Genomic DNA, 16,544 nt, shown 5'->3' on the forward strand with positions numbered 1-16,544 from the left:
AATGCTCGACGCAATGCTCCTTCCCAACAACTTGAGCATGTTCAACACGGACGCTGCATTGTTCGCTCAACGCGCCGAGGAGGCCCGTCAACTCGCCCGATGCCGTATTCAGGCTCGCCAAACTGCCGACGCACACCGATACAACCTTACACACCGAGAGGTTACCTTCCAACCAGGCGATGAAGTTTGGGTGTGGACTCCCATCCGACAGCGTGGTCACTCTGAAAAGTTGCTTCGGCGCTACTTCGGCCCTTACAAAGTTCTGCGCCGACTCAGTGACGTTACGTATGAAGTTCTCCCTGAGGGCGCCTCAAGACGTTCCCGTCGGTTTCCACAAAGTGATGTGGTGCACGTGTCAAGACTCAAGCCATATTTCTCGCGTCATCCATCGAACGTGGACTAACTTACCATCCAATGACTATTTTTTGTCCCTTTGGTTTTTTTTTTATCGTCTTGTGTACTTACTCCTTTCTTTATTGAGTACTTCTAGGACGCCAGCCCATTTTTTTTTTCTCTCCCTTACGACGGAGCCGTTGGGTTCCATGGTAGCATCTTTTCTTTCTCTTTTTTTTTCTCATCGCTCATTACCAGCATCGAGCCGATGCTTTTCGAGGAGAGGGAGTAATGTCACAGGTAATGGGTATGAGCCATCAACGGTAGGCGGAATCCCTTTGAAGTGAAGAAAGAAGAGGGCTTTTGCGTCCTGGTCTGAGGGCAAGCAAGACGTCGTTTCGTCGCTGTCTGTTATTACGTTCGCGGCAATATATATATAAAATCGCGAGGGGTGTCATAGGCTGAACAGAAAGTAAATTATGTTACGTTTGTGCATCTCCCGACCCGTCATCGGAGCGCAAAAAAGAGGGACACAAATTAAGAGTAGTAGCCATGGGAATTAAACAAAGTACAGGATGAGTATGTTTCATGAGTCGCTGGATGCATGGTGACTTCTCAGACAATAAAGGTCATTGATGGCTTACTTAAGATATGATGGCAATGCAAGCACTTGGACGACATTAAAGCGCCAACCTTCAACAAGAGTTGATTATTATTACTCAGTACTTACGTCGTCGATCGTGTATTCAATTAAGAGCTCTACATCGATCATCACTTCTCGTTTCGCATGTTTTTGTATATAGGTTCACCAGCTGCTTGGCCAGAATCAAACATTACCATACTAGAAATAAAATTGATACGTACCAGTACACTATGCACAGTATTACAATTGCTACACCAATTAAATATATAATTCATTAGTGTTGCATATTAAGCTCTAAAGCAAGTGCATCTTCACTGCAGTGCCACACAATTCATTTTTATTGAAATACATACTAATTGAGCAACAAATTAACAAAAATCTATGATGAAGTTCAAACTGTTTTTTTATTATCGCCTTCAGTCGATCGTTTACAAAATTACCAATTAGTATAAATTACACTGCATGTAGCCATGGCGTCAGTTCCTTGCAGCAACTATATGCATGCCTGGACAAGTGTGCTGGAATTACCGTCAGCGTTCGCCAGAGTTAGTATATAAACTTCATGCGCCCGAGGTGCACCAATGCAAGCCTAAATTAACGCAATCGTTCATACATATGATCGAATATTATACTGCAGCCTTAAGCGACGAAAAACCTAGTTGGATTCTGCTGCTCGTAGATGCTTCTGCTGCTATTATGCACTTCATTTCTATCAGATGATTTGAAAAGCTTGTTATTCTACCAAATATATCAAGCATTTCGACAGAGAGAGAATTGCAGTGTCCTTCACACACACCGTCCATTTTACTTTGTTAGGAGATGGCGTGTGACGTATTTTTATTGGATGTTATTCAAAACGCCTAAAATGAAAACGACGAATTATCGAAATACCAAACTTGATAACACCAAAAATAATATAGCTGGATATGCTAAAAACCGAACCCATGTACCCAGGAATATGCAGATAACAGCAGTAATTTTAACGCAAGAGTGTTAAGAAAAAGCATAAATTGGTTGCGTTGACCCAACAAATGCAAGCAATAAATGTCAAGGTCCCGGCAGATATCGACGGAACCTAAGCAATTTGCGTGGTATTCAGGTATTCTAGCACAGAGCCACGCTAGTTCTCGGGACAGCTTAACGTCAATTGTGGTTGCAGTACGTGCTGTCTAATTTTATTAGCATAAATACTTCTAAGATACAGCCCAGGGGTTAACGTGAATTGTATAGTTAGGCACCGTCCGCTCAAAGATGACTGATGTAGCACCAGAAAACACCTATACCACTTTCACTGTCGAGGTCTGCCATTCTCGCTTCCAGTATCCCTACACATCAACATACCACTTCTGTTGTTAATATATTGGCGTCGTTGATGTTGGCATGATTACGCAGCTGTAAACTGATTATACCAAACATATGTGACTGTTCAATATGTCTGTGCGTATAGCATTTTTGCACATCTTTAGCGTAATTGCGTAACATCTCCTTCTATAAAAAATTACAACACAGTCCTCTTCCCTAGCTATGCTTCGCACAGCATCGATTCCCAAGTTTCATGCATGAGATCTACAGAATTTTGTTTCCAACAGTCGATCATTTCCCCTTGTTTATTGTATTTCAGAAAGATAAAATGTGTGCCGTTCTTTGTACAAGTGAAACTTAAAGCCTCGACATTGCTCCAGTTGCCCAGAGCAATTGCCAAACGATTTTTGCGCAATCTCTGGTTCTTTCTGTGATCGAGCTGCGACCCATTTTTCTTCGACACGAGCGCGATTCAGCCATTCAGTCATGTTATAATATTTAATTTGTCTCTTAAAATAAATGATCAACATTTTGTGAGCACGTAAGTAAAAAATTTTAATCATATTTTCGTAAGCGCTCCAGGGTGTGTAGTTCGTGCAGTGACTTCGCAGTGATGCATGTCGTTAGCTCGGCGTAAAGGGTTGATTTAGTTGCTTAGTGCTTTTAGATCTTGGCGAAGACCTGGAGTTTTCTGTAGCAGCACACTTTACGTTTTTGTTAGCCAAGCCCCGCTGATGGCGACGTGCGTTTAGTCCCGATCGGCAAAGCTTAGGCTTAGCGGTTTTTGTAGCCGCTCTGTGCACTAAACGTGTCCGTTAGCCTAGCCTCGTCATGGCGACGCCTAACGAAAAAATTGCGGAAGGAGTACTTGCACCACAGCCGAGAATTCGGTGTGCCAAAAACGACGTTTTACAGACACCAAAGAAGAAATGCGCAAGGTCTGCAAGAGAGCTGTGACGAAGCAGCGTCATCCATCTGCGCGGATAACACGCCATCCTTCTGCGCAGGCCAGCGCTCTAGCGCACATGTGCCGCGTGAACCATCGCCTGCTCTTGTTGAAGCAGAGTCGCCTACGTGCGCGGATGATGCACCGTGCTCCAGCACTAGCCAGTGCTCAAGCGACGATGTGACACGTGAACCGTCACCTACCCTCGAGGAAGCACAGTTCTCGAATGCAGCAGAAGATCCTGACTCCACAGCATCTGACGAAGGCAGATCGCCACCACACTACAGCGAAGACGAAATACTGGCCACAGCATTTGGGAAATCATGCTCAAAAAGCACCCTAACTTCGGCACATCAAAAGCAGGGGCTGCTGCCATGGCCATGTCGTTTGCAATCTTGCAAGGCTTGACATGGACAGCATTGGGCGACCTTGCTAAGCTTGTAAATAACATAGGTGGTTTTAACATATTGCCAAAAAGCAAGTATACTCTTAGGAAATTGTGGGAAACAGAGAAAAATGAATTAGTTACATACTGCTACAGTTGTCATAAGTGTCAGGCTTTGTTGACTGTTGACGGTGGTGATGCTATGTGTACTATCTGCCGCACTAAAGAAAGTGTCTCCAAAGTACACGAAAAAGGCTCATTCTTTGTCACGCTCAATATAAAAAGCCAGCTTAAACATCTCATTGACCAGACAAGAGAAAGCCTGAAAGAAGGGTTGTCGAAAAGATGTGAGCGACACCAAAATGCAGTGACAGATATTACAAGTGCTGCCTGTTTTGAATCACTCAGTTTAGACGAAAACGTGAGAGATGACGACTTGACTTTGACAATAGATACGGATGGCAGTTCAGTATTCGAATCATCCAAGACTACTGTGTGGCCTCTCCAAGTGTTAGTCAATGAAGAGCCACCTGCCACACGGATGCGAACTCCCATTTTAATAGGACTTTGGTTTAGGAATTCTCACCCAAATATGCAGCCCTTCCTGAGAAGGTCTTTTGTCCAGTTGGGTAATATGGAACCAATTATTTGGAAGACACAATCGAAGGTGCATAATTCACGAGTATTTGTGCTGTGCTGTGCTGTGGATGCACCGGCACTTGCTGCCATTCTAAATATAGTGCAATTCAATGGCTTGCATGGCTGCCCACGGTGCCTTACAGTGGCAACACACAAAGATGGCAAGATATGCATGTACCTTAATTGTTATTTTCATAAATGTTACAGTAGTATGGCTATTGTGTTTTGCAGGTGTCTACAATTGAAAATTTTCAATAGTAATGTAGTCGATGCTTATTGTCAAGTCGGATAGGCAAGAGCAATAACGTGTAGCCTGAATAAAGACCTAAAAAGCAGTGGCAACTATCAATAGATTATTAGCATACATCATGTGTAATACAAATTTTGAGTCCTGAAGTACACTTATGTAGCCTATGTTAGAATATAGTATATGGACACATTTCACTCATTTTAATAATCAGGTTCCTCACACCCAGGCTCTTTATGTCGAAATCTGAATGTCCAATCAATGTGCAAGCTGCCATGGTGGAAAATTTGCTTCATAAACTAAATGTGTGCTGACCAATGAGAACACATACAACTACAGAAAAAAAACATCAGTAGAAGTGACTATTAACCTGACGAACAAGAATGTGAAGAGCACCAGAATTTTGAGCTAAGGATAAGCTATTTAATGTTGGCCACTGCCAGCTGATCTTGTCACACTGGGAAGCATGCAGCCAGATTCTGGAGTTCTTTTGCTTCAGTATTTGACACTTGCAATAATCTGACTCGTTTGGCTCTTGATGTCAGTCTGAATCACGGGCTCATTGGTTCAGCATTGTGTGCCCACGTCTTTGACGAGGAAATGCCACAGACTTCTAAAAGTTAGAAAAAAACTATAGAAAAAAATTGATCTGGCTCATCTGGCACTGAAATTAGAGTCCCGGGGTAAAAGAGCCCAGGCGCAGGCGTCTCGCTGCCTATCTCTCCACAGTGGCCAGGTATCCATAAAGTTTGCTTCCAGACTGCCTCAGGACGGCCATCTGCTGCTTGTGAAAGTACTGTGCATGCTACACTGTAAACACGTTTTAGCTTATTAGGGTGTTTTTGACTCGTGTTCCACCGTGTATCCCTAAGGTAATAAGTGGAGCGCCCTTTAAAATGAGGTTTTCACTAACACCCTTGCCTGCTGTGTTTTTGTAGGGTCTCTGGGGAGTTTTGTTTTCATCGTTTGGACACCAACGTGCTAAGGGCATAGGTTGAACAAGATGGCGACGCCTGTTAAAACGAAAGCCGTCCACTTCAAATCTTTCTAGTGGTCAGCCTGTTTTATGAAACTCATTCATTGAGAGACATTGCTCGTATTTGATTTAGAATCGAGTAATGAGGCTTCGCTAACTGTGTATCACCGACAAAATAGCTTAGTTTTTGAGATACACGGCCGATTTGTGTTGGCAGAAGGTTTAACGAGGTTTGTTTATGAAATAAATGAGGTCAAAACAGGGAATTCAGGAGGTAACGCTGGTGTTTCTATTTGAACTCGATTATGGGTCTTGAATGTAGCGCAGCAGAAGTTTTTTCTGCTTTTTTTGAGAGTCTTAAAAACGGTCGTCGCTACGTACGTTTCTGTCTCGCTTGCTAGCGCCGGAAGAATCCCACTCAGTGTTCTCCAGCTCCACTACAACCCATACCTTGTCCTGCCCGACCGTTTGACCGTGTTGGTATCGATCTGTATGGTCCTCTTCCGATTGCACCGGCTGGAAATTGCTGGGCAATCGTCGCTATCGATCACCTGACGCGCTACGCAGAAACGTCACCACTCTATTCTGCGTCAGCGAGTGACGTCGGTCATTTCATATTGCATCAGATCATTTTACGTCACGGTGCACCACGTGAACTCCTGAGTGACCGCGGGGGCGTGTGGTTTTGCCAAATATGCCAAATTTGACAGATAGGCCAAATTTGGTGTTACGTGGCGTCAATGAGTGACGAAATATATGACTGGTGCAAACATGATAATAATGACACGCGTCTCATGTAAGAACATGACAACATACCACGCTCATAGTGGGCTCGTGGCCGTTTCACTAGCTCCACATATACTAAATTTGGTACCACGTGACGTGCAGGTAAAATAGATGACGAAGGTATACAAAACATCCAAACATGATAATTATGATGGCGTGTATGGCATCATTTGCCTCCACTACGTAACGTCGTGTTGATTTTAAAGTGTCAGATTGACAATTCTCATTCGTGCTACGCATATCATCGATTCCCACAGTATGCGGACTCTGCCGATTTTTTTCAAATGTTTCCATTTGGACAATCGTGATACCAGGTGATTCTCATGCGGTGCTCGGAACTTCTTGAAAAGTGAGAGTTCTACTGGTGAGGTGTCTCGAAGCAGCGCGTTTCGGCTCAAGCTTGAACTGGTCAACCGTGAACAGTTTCTAAAGATGCGTTGATTACAACCTCCAGTTGCTCTCTGTACGTGCATACGCACAAGTAATTTTATACTCATTGGCAAGCACTAGACGCGCATTAGACGTTAGGCGTTTAGACGCGCATTAGACGTTATTTGGCGTTTCAATAAAAACTGACAAATAAACTAATCGCAGATCTGCTTCGACGTACGTCGACGGAGTTGCATGAAAGCATTGGCGTGAAATGTTTCATGGCTACACTTCATGGTGTGCTTCATCTCGGAGAGCATGAGGTAAGTAAATATTTTTGGTTGTTTTACCGCAACACAGCATTGTTAAAAAACACGGAGATTGCATTGAACAAGCTCCACGAAACAATCTTGGTTGACTTGGTGCTCACTGAGACGCTCCTCCTCTTCAGTTTATGTCCTGGCTACGATTTCGTATTTGGTCACTGCGAGAATCCGGCTGGAGCCATATGCGCATGCGTAGTCGTTTGGAACCTTTTTCAAATTATAAATAACACCACCAGCCATGTGCGAGGTCACGTGCAAAAAATGCACCAATTACAGATGCGGACGGCAGAGAAAAAGAGGGGTAATTGAGAGAGTAAGGAGGATGGCTCGAGAACAATTAGTGAAGCTACCTTTGAAACCTGTTTGATCTAGGGACCTTGGCCTCTCTAGGAAGCCTACATGACCATTTTTGGGTGGAAACACCTAAAAAGTGCCCTAAAATCTCAGTCAAAATCAGCGGCCAAAGAGGCATGATGTTTCCAGTTTCCGCGAAATTTAGCATGATGTTTTGTGCACCGCCATTCCGGGGCCAGCGGTACCCCCCTTTCCCCTCTAGCTACTCTTGATCTGCAAGATTATTAGTGACTTCCAGGGTGTTTTTAGGGCCCTTTTTCAGGCCGAAATTTTATTAAGGCAGAAGCCTTTGATACATATCAGGCGTGCAAGACCGGTGGCGTCCAGCGTTGGTGTCAAAACGTTACAAATGCCTCCCATTACATACATCAAGCTCGAAACGCTACCGTAAGCGGTGTCCAGCATCGGCGTCAACACGTTACATGTATCAAGCTCGAAACGTAACAGTCGGTGGCGTCGTCCAGCGTCGGAGTCAACACGTTACATGCATCAAGCTTCAAACGTAACAGTCGGTAGCATCGTCCAGCGTCAGCGTCAACACGTTACGTGCATTACGCGTGAAACAAAACCATCGTCTTGCGTCAGCGTCAACAGTAACACTGAGGTGTATCAATTGCCAAATGTAACCGTCAATGTCGTCAAGCATTGATGTCAACGCGTTACATACAAAGCCCAAAACATAACCCTCGGTGGCGTCATCCAGCGTCGGCATCAACACGTTACATGCATCAAGCTTGAAAGGTAACCAACCGTCCGTGCGTCCGTCAGACTTCCCATGCGTCTGGCCATGCACCCGTGCGTTCGTTCGTCAATTCGTACGTGCGTTTCTTCCGTGCGCCCATCCATCCGTCTGTCCGATTTGCCCCACTCAACTTTCACCTTGGGGATATAGTGTGATTTTTCGTGCTACCTGGGACTTTGATGTATCTAATGATTCGTGTTGACGCTGACGCTGGACGCCACCGACAGTTACATTTCACGCTTGACGCATCTGCTGTGGACGCCAACGCTGGACGCCACCGAAAGATACATTTTATGTCTGAAGCTTCTACTGTTTTCTGTTGATTTCGATGCTGTACGACACTGACGGTTACAATTCACGCTTACGCATCTACTGTTTCATGTTGACTCCAACGCTCAACGACACCAACAGACACATTTCACACCTGATGTATCCACTGCTTCGTGTTGACGCCGACCCCAGGCCGTATTCTTGATGATGAAGTGGAGGCAGGTATAAACGCATTGTGGGTTAGATTGTGGAGCGATAGCATGACATTGTTGTCTGACAACAATGCGTTATGGCGGGCAGAGGAGCATTGGCAGCATTTAGTGGGTAAAAGGCTGGCACCACCTAAAACAGGCTGTCATGGAGGCTCCTTGGCGCCTCCAGATTCTCACGACGCAGTGACGCGCGCTTTCATCTCCCACGCTTACTCTCCCCCGGTGAGAGAGGACACTCCGCGTGCGTTCACTCACTTTATCTCATGGTGGGGACAATCGTACGCCTTGGGCTTTCACCGGAACAATTCTGACTTAGTTACTGGTGCGCAATGGACACTGCCCTCGTTGCACAGTCTCTGTTTGCGAAAAAGGCACTTTTTTCAGACACAACACAGTAAAAACTGAGGCGCTTATTCGTGTTCATCTCTACCTGTGATAGCATTTCGTGCGTCATTTGTGCGTGAGAATCACGGCGCATGTATCGGTCACTTTGCCATCTTTTGCATCACCTTTTAATTTGTTGTTATTGTGTTCTTTGCTTTGCCTTGGTGGCAAAGCTGTGGCTTCTTAATAAGAACTGAGGCAATGATGCCAAATAAAGTATATGGGATGTTACTAGAAGTACTTGTAGTGTAAATGTGAAGAAAAAATTGGCCCCGTATCTGCATGTTATACTACAAATTTCCTTAAAAAACGATAGTATTTCTTGTATACAGAATAAACAAAACATTTATTTGATGTTCTGCGCAAGAAAATTGGTGAATATTATTCTGGAGACGCTGCGTTAGAGTGCATGCCTCGAGCGTGCAGTGGAGGCGAACGAGCGCATCAAGTCACGCCCCACGTGAGGCATGAGCGCCATTTGGCAGTTTTCTTGGAAAACAAAGCGCGTGGCTCGGAGACGGGTGTGCGCGCCCGCCTCAGAGGTGATAAGGTGTAGAACGCAAGGCGACGGGTAGGTGCCACCATCATCTCGTCTTAGCAAAACGTTGGAAACACTCGCCTTTTCGTGCCAGCGTTGCATAGTCAGCCAAGCGTGATAAGCGCTATGGTCCTTGAAATTACTTAAGTATGCCTTTTCTAGTAAACGACGCTTATGCAGATTATATACGTGTTGTTATGATGCCCCAGACATGCGCAATAATTGCTTTTTAATTGACAATTTCACAAGTATGCATGCTAAACCTTGAGCAACATTGGTGGGCGCTGCGGATGGGGTCAGCTGTTTTATGTACCGGTGCCATGAAGAGTGGACAAACAGACAAATGTTGAGACAGACAGACAGACTGACAGACAGACAGACCGAAATTTTTGCGTCGAAGATCTCCAAGAAAGACTATTGTCTTTAAAAAACTTCGACCATATCCCCGAAGGGACGCGGGTGGGATGTTACGCGGCAGCAGTGCGCAGGGCGTTGACCCAGTTGAAACGGGATTCGTCGTGGTGGCTGGAAGAACGGTTTGAAGTGAAACACGTTGTGGCGTTTACTCTAGTTAACAACGTCTCCATCTGTGAATGTTAGGCCATGTTAGGCGTAACCGCGTCAGCAGAAGTTTCAGCGTGTGAAGGAGCGCCATTCCCGGTGTCCTCTTCGTCCAAGGTAAATTAGCCGAAAGTGTCTTACCGCTCAATGTGCATTCGAGGGGGCAGCTCGGAGGATTGCAAGCTCAACGGTTGTGCCTCCCGCGACATCAGACGCCCGCGTAGCTCGCGCTATCTGGTTCGCCCTCCATGACCTCCTGACGCCGTGCAACTTTCGCCGACTGGTGTATCGTCCTCCGACTTTTTCGACTGGATCCCAACTTTCCTACCGCCTAGCTTTTCGGTTGCTTGCCTGTCCTATTCCTTTTTTATACCTTCCCCCAACTTTTTTTACCCCTTCTTCCCCCTCGACTATACGACCTTGCGCCGTGTCACCTAAGAAACAGAGAGAATTTAGGTGCCTTTTTCCTCGTCTTGAAAACCACTCAACAGTCAAGCGTAGCGAACGGTGGAGAGCATGAAGCGAGAGAGAGAGGACACGTATAGGCATGCTTCAACAACAAATTCATGGTCGGCGAGGTAGCGAGTGGTAGTCGCGGTGGCGGAGCGAGTGCGCGGCAGATGAGAAGAGAGTGACGTCAGCACGCAGTGAGAGGGGAGCGTGACGTCACTCATATGGAGGGACGGAGTTACACGGGCTAGTCAAAGAGCTGCTTTGCATCTAATACAAGTAAACGAAAAGATAACTTGTAACCGACAGGATTCCAACACGCGGCCTTCGAATAACTCGTCCGATGTTCTAGCAGAGAGCACAGAGGTGGTGGTCATACTATTGTGCAATGGCTTGGTATATATGCGCAATTAAACTTAAGAGCGTCGGTCAGCACGGGCACTAGCCATTACGCTGAATGTAGAACACTTTTATTTGCCTGTTGCTGTCACGTAGCAAGCGTACATATCACGAGCTGGCAGCTTACCAATATTCGCTCGTATACTACCCGAACGCTTCAAGTGCGGCAGAACGAGACCCTCGTTATGATTGAAGAAAAAAAGTGTAAGGAAAAAAGCGTTAGAACAGCAACCGATCCCGACAAGGTATTATACAGTGTTCTAGAAAAATATAGGACCCAACGGCATGCCAGTTATTCTACAGATATATAACTATATTGTCACCCACACGTAGTGGGTCGGCTGCAAGAGCGGCTCTACCATCTGGAGGAAAGGAAGAAGATTTGCGTGTCTCTTCTCGGCTCGAGAGCCAGCCACGACTGACGCATCGTCCTAGAGCTAGCTACCCGGTTGTTCAATATATCTCCCAGTACTTGTGACTCATCGTGACAAACTGGTGGAAGGTGCTGGGTAGTCTCACGGATGCTGCAGATCCCCCCAGGAAGCCGTAATACGAGTCCAGTGCCAGTCAATACTCCCGTGCATCGGACGAGCCGCCGAATCAGGGGATTGCCTCCGGAAGTCAACGATACTGCTACCACCACGTCAACAAACATGACCAGCACTTCTGTACAAACCTTGCCAACCGGCACGGGAAGCACGTCGTCGAAGCGATATACGTTGGAAAGCCCACGGGCACCGACGACGTTCCATGGTACGGAGAGCGAAGACGTTGAGGACTGGTTGGCGGACTTCGAGCGCGTAGCCAACTTGAATCAGTGGGACAACGCGGCGAAACTGGGTCGTGTCTACTTCTATCTCGAAGACGGGGCTCGCGCGTGGTATCAAAATCGAGAGGAGCAGCTGACGACGTGGCCAGAATTCTCTCGTAGACTTCTGCAGACATATGCCAGTGCTGACCGCCAAGAAAGAGCTGAACGAGCTATTCTCGCCCGCGTCCAGTCGCCAAACGAAACTGTGACCGCGTACGTCGAAGACATGACGCGTCTCTTCCGACGGGCAGATTCAAGAATGACGGAGGACAAGAAGTTGCGTCACTTGATGCGTGGTGTCAAGGACCAGCTTTTCGCCGGCCTCGTGCGAAGCGCTCCGAAGACGGTCGCGGAGTTCTTGTCTGAAGCCGTGACAATGGAAAAAATGCAACAGCAGCGATCAAACCAATACGACAGGCAAGTCAGAGGCATGTCCTCTGCTGACATTTTCGCCGCCGCTGGGACCAGCAATGACTCCTTACGTGAACTCATCCGTAATATCGTACGTGAGGAGTTGCAAAAGGCTGGTGTAACACCTAATCCTACGGTTAGCTCTATTGCAACCGTCATCAAAGATGAGCTGCACCAGGCCCTCCGGGACACCTTGCCTCCTGACACAGCTGCGCCAGCTCCTGCTGAATACCACCGTAAGACAACCTACGCGGAAGCCCTGAAACGCCCTGCTGCATCGCCGCCCTTGTTCGTTCATCCTGTCCCTGCAGTTTCACTCGAGTCAGCGCAGCACATGCCATACTACGAAGGCACGTACACGCCACCGCCCCTGCCCTTTGGCCGTGGTGCTTCTGTTGCCCATCGTTCGGTACAACCGGTCCAGTACATCGACGATCGGCACTCGTATCCTCGGAAGTCTGATGTCTGGCGCACACCCGATCACCGGCCTCTATGCTTTCATTGCGGAGAAGCTGATCACTTGTACCGCCAGTGTCCTTATCGCCGTCTTGGGCTTCGCGGCTTCTCTGCGTACTCGCCGCCCCCCCGTTACGGTCAGAGACCACGCGACATCCAAAACTACCTCTCCCAGCAGCATGAACCACCGTCTGTCGGGCGCCAGTCGCGCTCGCCATCACCGAGGCGATTTTCATCAATGCCCCAGCGGTATTCTACCGCACGATCTCCCAGCCCCCGCCGGGAAAGCTAGCCGAAGCGACCTCTGGGGGCGGGGTCGCTGAACGTCGAAGCGCTGAAGACCTCCTATTGACGCAGAACCGTACAGAAACTGGTCCGACATCACCTGCTGCTGCAAAGGATAGCCGGCTTTCACTCGACATAGCAGTAACAATTGATGGTTGTGTAGTTAATGCGTTAGTGGACACCGGCGCAGACTATTCCATACTGAGCGGGAAACTGACAACGCAGCTGAAGAAAGTAATCACGCCGTGGCATAACTCGCAGATTCGGACAGCTGGTGGCCATGTCGTTACTCCACTGGGCGCCTGCACAACTAGAGTACAGAGTCAAGGGTACACATTCGTAGCAAGCTGCCTTGTTCTACGTGAATGCTCCCGTGACGTCATTCTGGGAGTTGATTTTCTACAGGAAAATGGAGCTATCATTGATCTGCAAGAGCGCCGCGTCACGTTTTCAGCCCAGCGAGCAATCAACGTGCAGGATGACGGAATGCGTGTCGACGTACTCCGTATTTCTGAACAGAGCGTGACGCTTCCTCCCCGAGCCAGTGTTCTAGTCGACGTAACATGCTGTGGTTTGAGCGATGGCGATGTCGTGGCGAGACAAATTTAGAACACCTCCTGCAGCAAGGCATATGTGTAGCGAGAAGTGTAATACACGTTCGTGACGGCCGATCTGAATTGCTCGTTACCAACTTTAGCAACGAGCATCGACACCTTTTCCGTGGCACTTCTATAGCGTTTGCCCACGAAGTAGCGAACGTAACCAACTGTCTCACGTCAGAAATAGTGGATAACGCAGACACATCAATGAGCAACATTGACATCAATCCTGATCTGTCCACCGATAACCAGACTGTGCTGCGAGCGCTCTTGTTCGAGTACAGGTCTTGCTTCGCAAGTTGCTCAAAGATCCGCCAGACGTCCATCACTCAGCACAGGATCATCACGTACGAGGACGCACGCCCAATACACCAGCACCCCTACCGCGTGTCGGCTAAAGAACGTGAAGCGATACGTACGCAAGTTCGCGAGATGCTTGACGATGGCGTTATCGAACCATCCAACAGCCCGTGGTCATCTCCAGTCGTGCTTGTTAAAAAGAAAGACGGATCACTACGCTTCTGCGTCGATTACCGAAAGCTCAACAACGTGACCAAAAAGGATGTGTACCCGCTACCGCGTATCGACGATTCGCTGGATAGACTTCGTCGTGCCCATTATTTCACTTCTCTCGACCTCAAAAGCGGGTACTGGCAAATCGAGGTAGATCAGCGAGACCGCGAAAAGACAGCCTTCGTGACTCCAGACGGCCTATACCAATTTCGAGTACTCCATTTCGGCTTGTGTTCAGCGCCGGCAACTTTCCAGCGAATGATGGACACTGTCCTCACAGGGCTCAAGTGGCAGACTTGTCTTGTCTACCTTGATGATGTGGTGGTCTTCTCTGCCACGTTCGAGCAGCACCTACAGCGCCTGCGCAGCGTGCTGGAGGCTATCCGATCGGCGGACCTCACTCTATAGCCACAGAAGTGCCACTTCGGCTATGAAGAACTGAAATTTCTTGGACATGTAGTTAGCGCTGAAGGAGTCCGGCCCGATCCAGACAAGCTTGCCGCTGTTGCCGAATTACCAGCTCCTGTCGATAAGAAAGCCGTCCAGCGCTTCCTTGGTTTGTGCGCCTACTATCGCCGGTTCATTCATGGCTTTTCACAGATAGCAGAACCTCTGACTCGTCTCACAAGGGACGACACGCCGTTTGTCTGGGAAAACGAGCAACAAGCAGCTTTTGATGAACTGCGACAACGCATGCAATCAGCACCCGTTCTCGCTCATTTTGACGATGATGCTGACACGGAGTTCCATACTTACGCTAGTAACGTTGGGCTTGGTGCAGTGCTCGTTCAGCGTCAAGACGACATCGAAAGGGTGATAGCCTACGCCAGCCGCTCTCTATCCCGTGCCGAGGCGAATTATTCCACTACGGAGAAAGAGTGCCTCGCAGTCGTGTGGGCAATCACCAAGTTTCGCCCGTACCTTTATGGTCGTCCCTTCAAGGTAGTGACGGACCACCATGCCCTCTGCTGGTTGGCAAGCCTGCGCGACCCTTCAGGACGGCTAGCACGGTGGAGCTTGCGGCTGCAGGAATTTGACGTCACCATCGTCCATAAGTCCGGCCGTAAGCATGAAGACGCTGACACACTGTCACGCGCACCCCTTCATGTCGTCAGTCAGGAAGCAGAGGAAGACGAAGGCTTCCTGGGCGCCATTAGCTCATCAGACTTGAGTAAACTGCAGCGAGATGACGCAGAGATTCGTCCGATCATCGATCATTTAGAGGGCCAGGACACAATCATACCACGTCATTTATCCCGCTCGTTGCGTCATTCTGCCTTCGAGAGGGTGTGCTGTACAAGAAGAACGCTCGTTCGAACAACCGTACCTACCTCCTGGTGGTTCCTCGAGACATGCGAGACGACGTCCTTTTCGCTTGCCATGACGAACCCACATCCGGTCATCTGGGCTACTCACGGACACTTGCCAGAGTGAGTGAGAGGTACTATTGGCCAGGACTTTCGGCAAGCGTCAAGAAGTACGTCAAGAGCTGTCGGGAATGTCAGCGTCGAAAGCAACCATCTGTTAAGCCAGCTGGTTTGCTTCAGCCCATTGAAGCACCCTGCACGCCGTTCGACCAAGTCGGCATGGACATTCTCGGGCCATTCCCCCTATCTGCGGACAGCAACAAATGGGTGATCGTCGCGACCGACTATCTGACACGCTACGCTGAGACGCAGGCGATCCCACGAGCCACGGCTTCTGAGGTAGCACAATTTTTCATGCGCCACATCGTGTTACGACACGGTGCTCCTTCCACTATAATAACGGACAGAGGGACGGCATTCACGGCGCAGCTTATGGACGAGGTTTTCAAACTGAGCAACACCAGACACCGGAAGACAACTGCGTACCACCCGCAAACCAACGGACTTACCGAGCGACTGAATAAGACCATTGCAGACATGATCTCAATGTACATCGACGTACAGCACAAAACATGGGACCGGATCTTACCTTACGTGACCTTCGCGTATAATACCGCCGTGCAAGAGACCACGCGATTCACGCCATTTCGGCTTCTCTACGGCCGCGAAGTGCAGACCATGCTGGACTCTATGCTACCGTGTCAAGACGAAGAAGAGTTGACAACTGACGCCGATGAATTCGCAGAGCGTGCTGAGGAAGCCCGGCAGCTCGCGCGACTACACATCGGCCAGCAACAGCAGGCAGACGCACGGCGCTATAACATCCGCCACAGTGAAGTATTTTACAACCCCGGAGACCAAGTTTGGGTGTGGACGCCCGTCCGCCGCCGTGGCCTTAGTGAAAAGTTACTGAGCCGGTACTTTGGCCCTTATAAAGTGTTACGTCGCGTCAGTGACGTGAACTATGAAGTGGTTCCGGACTCAACATCGCAGGCACGGAGTAGGACACGACCGAGGTCGGATGTCGTTCATGTGTTGCGCATGAAACCATTTATGGCGCGTTGTTCATAACTTTTTTCTTGCCGTACAGCGTTCTTTGTGTTATTTATTTATTTTTGTGAACTTGCTTCTTCGTTCACTGATTTTTCCTATATTGGCACGCTCGTTCATTTCTATTTTTACTTTATCCGAATTTCCAATTTCTTTTTTTCCACGTGCCTATGTCGTAACATCGTGGTGG

Source organism: Rhipicephalus microplus, chromosome 7, assembly GCF_043290135.1.
Source record: "Rhipicephalus microplus isolate Deutch F79 chromosome 7, USDA_Rmic, whole genome shotgun sequence".
Classification (NCBI taxonomy): Eukaryota; Metazoa; Arthropoda; class Arachnida; order Ixodida; family Ixodidae; genus Rhipicephalus; species Rhipicephalus microplus.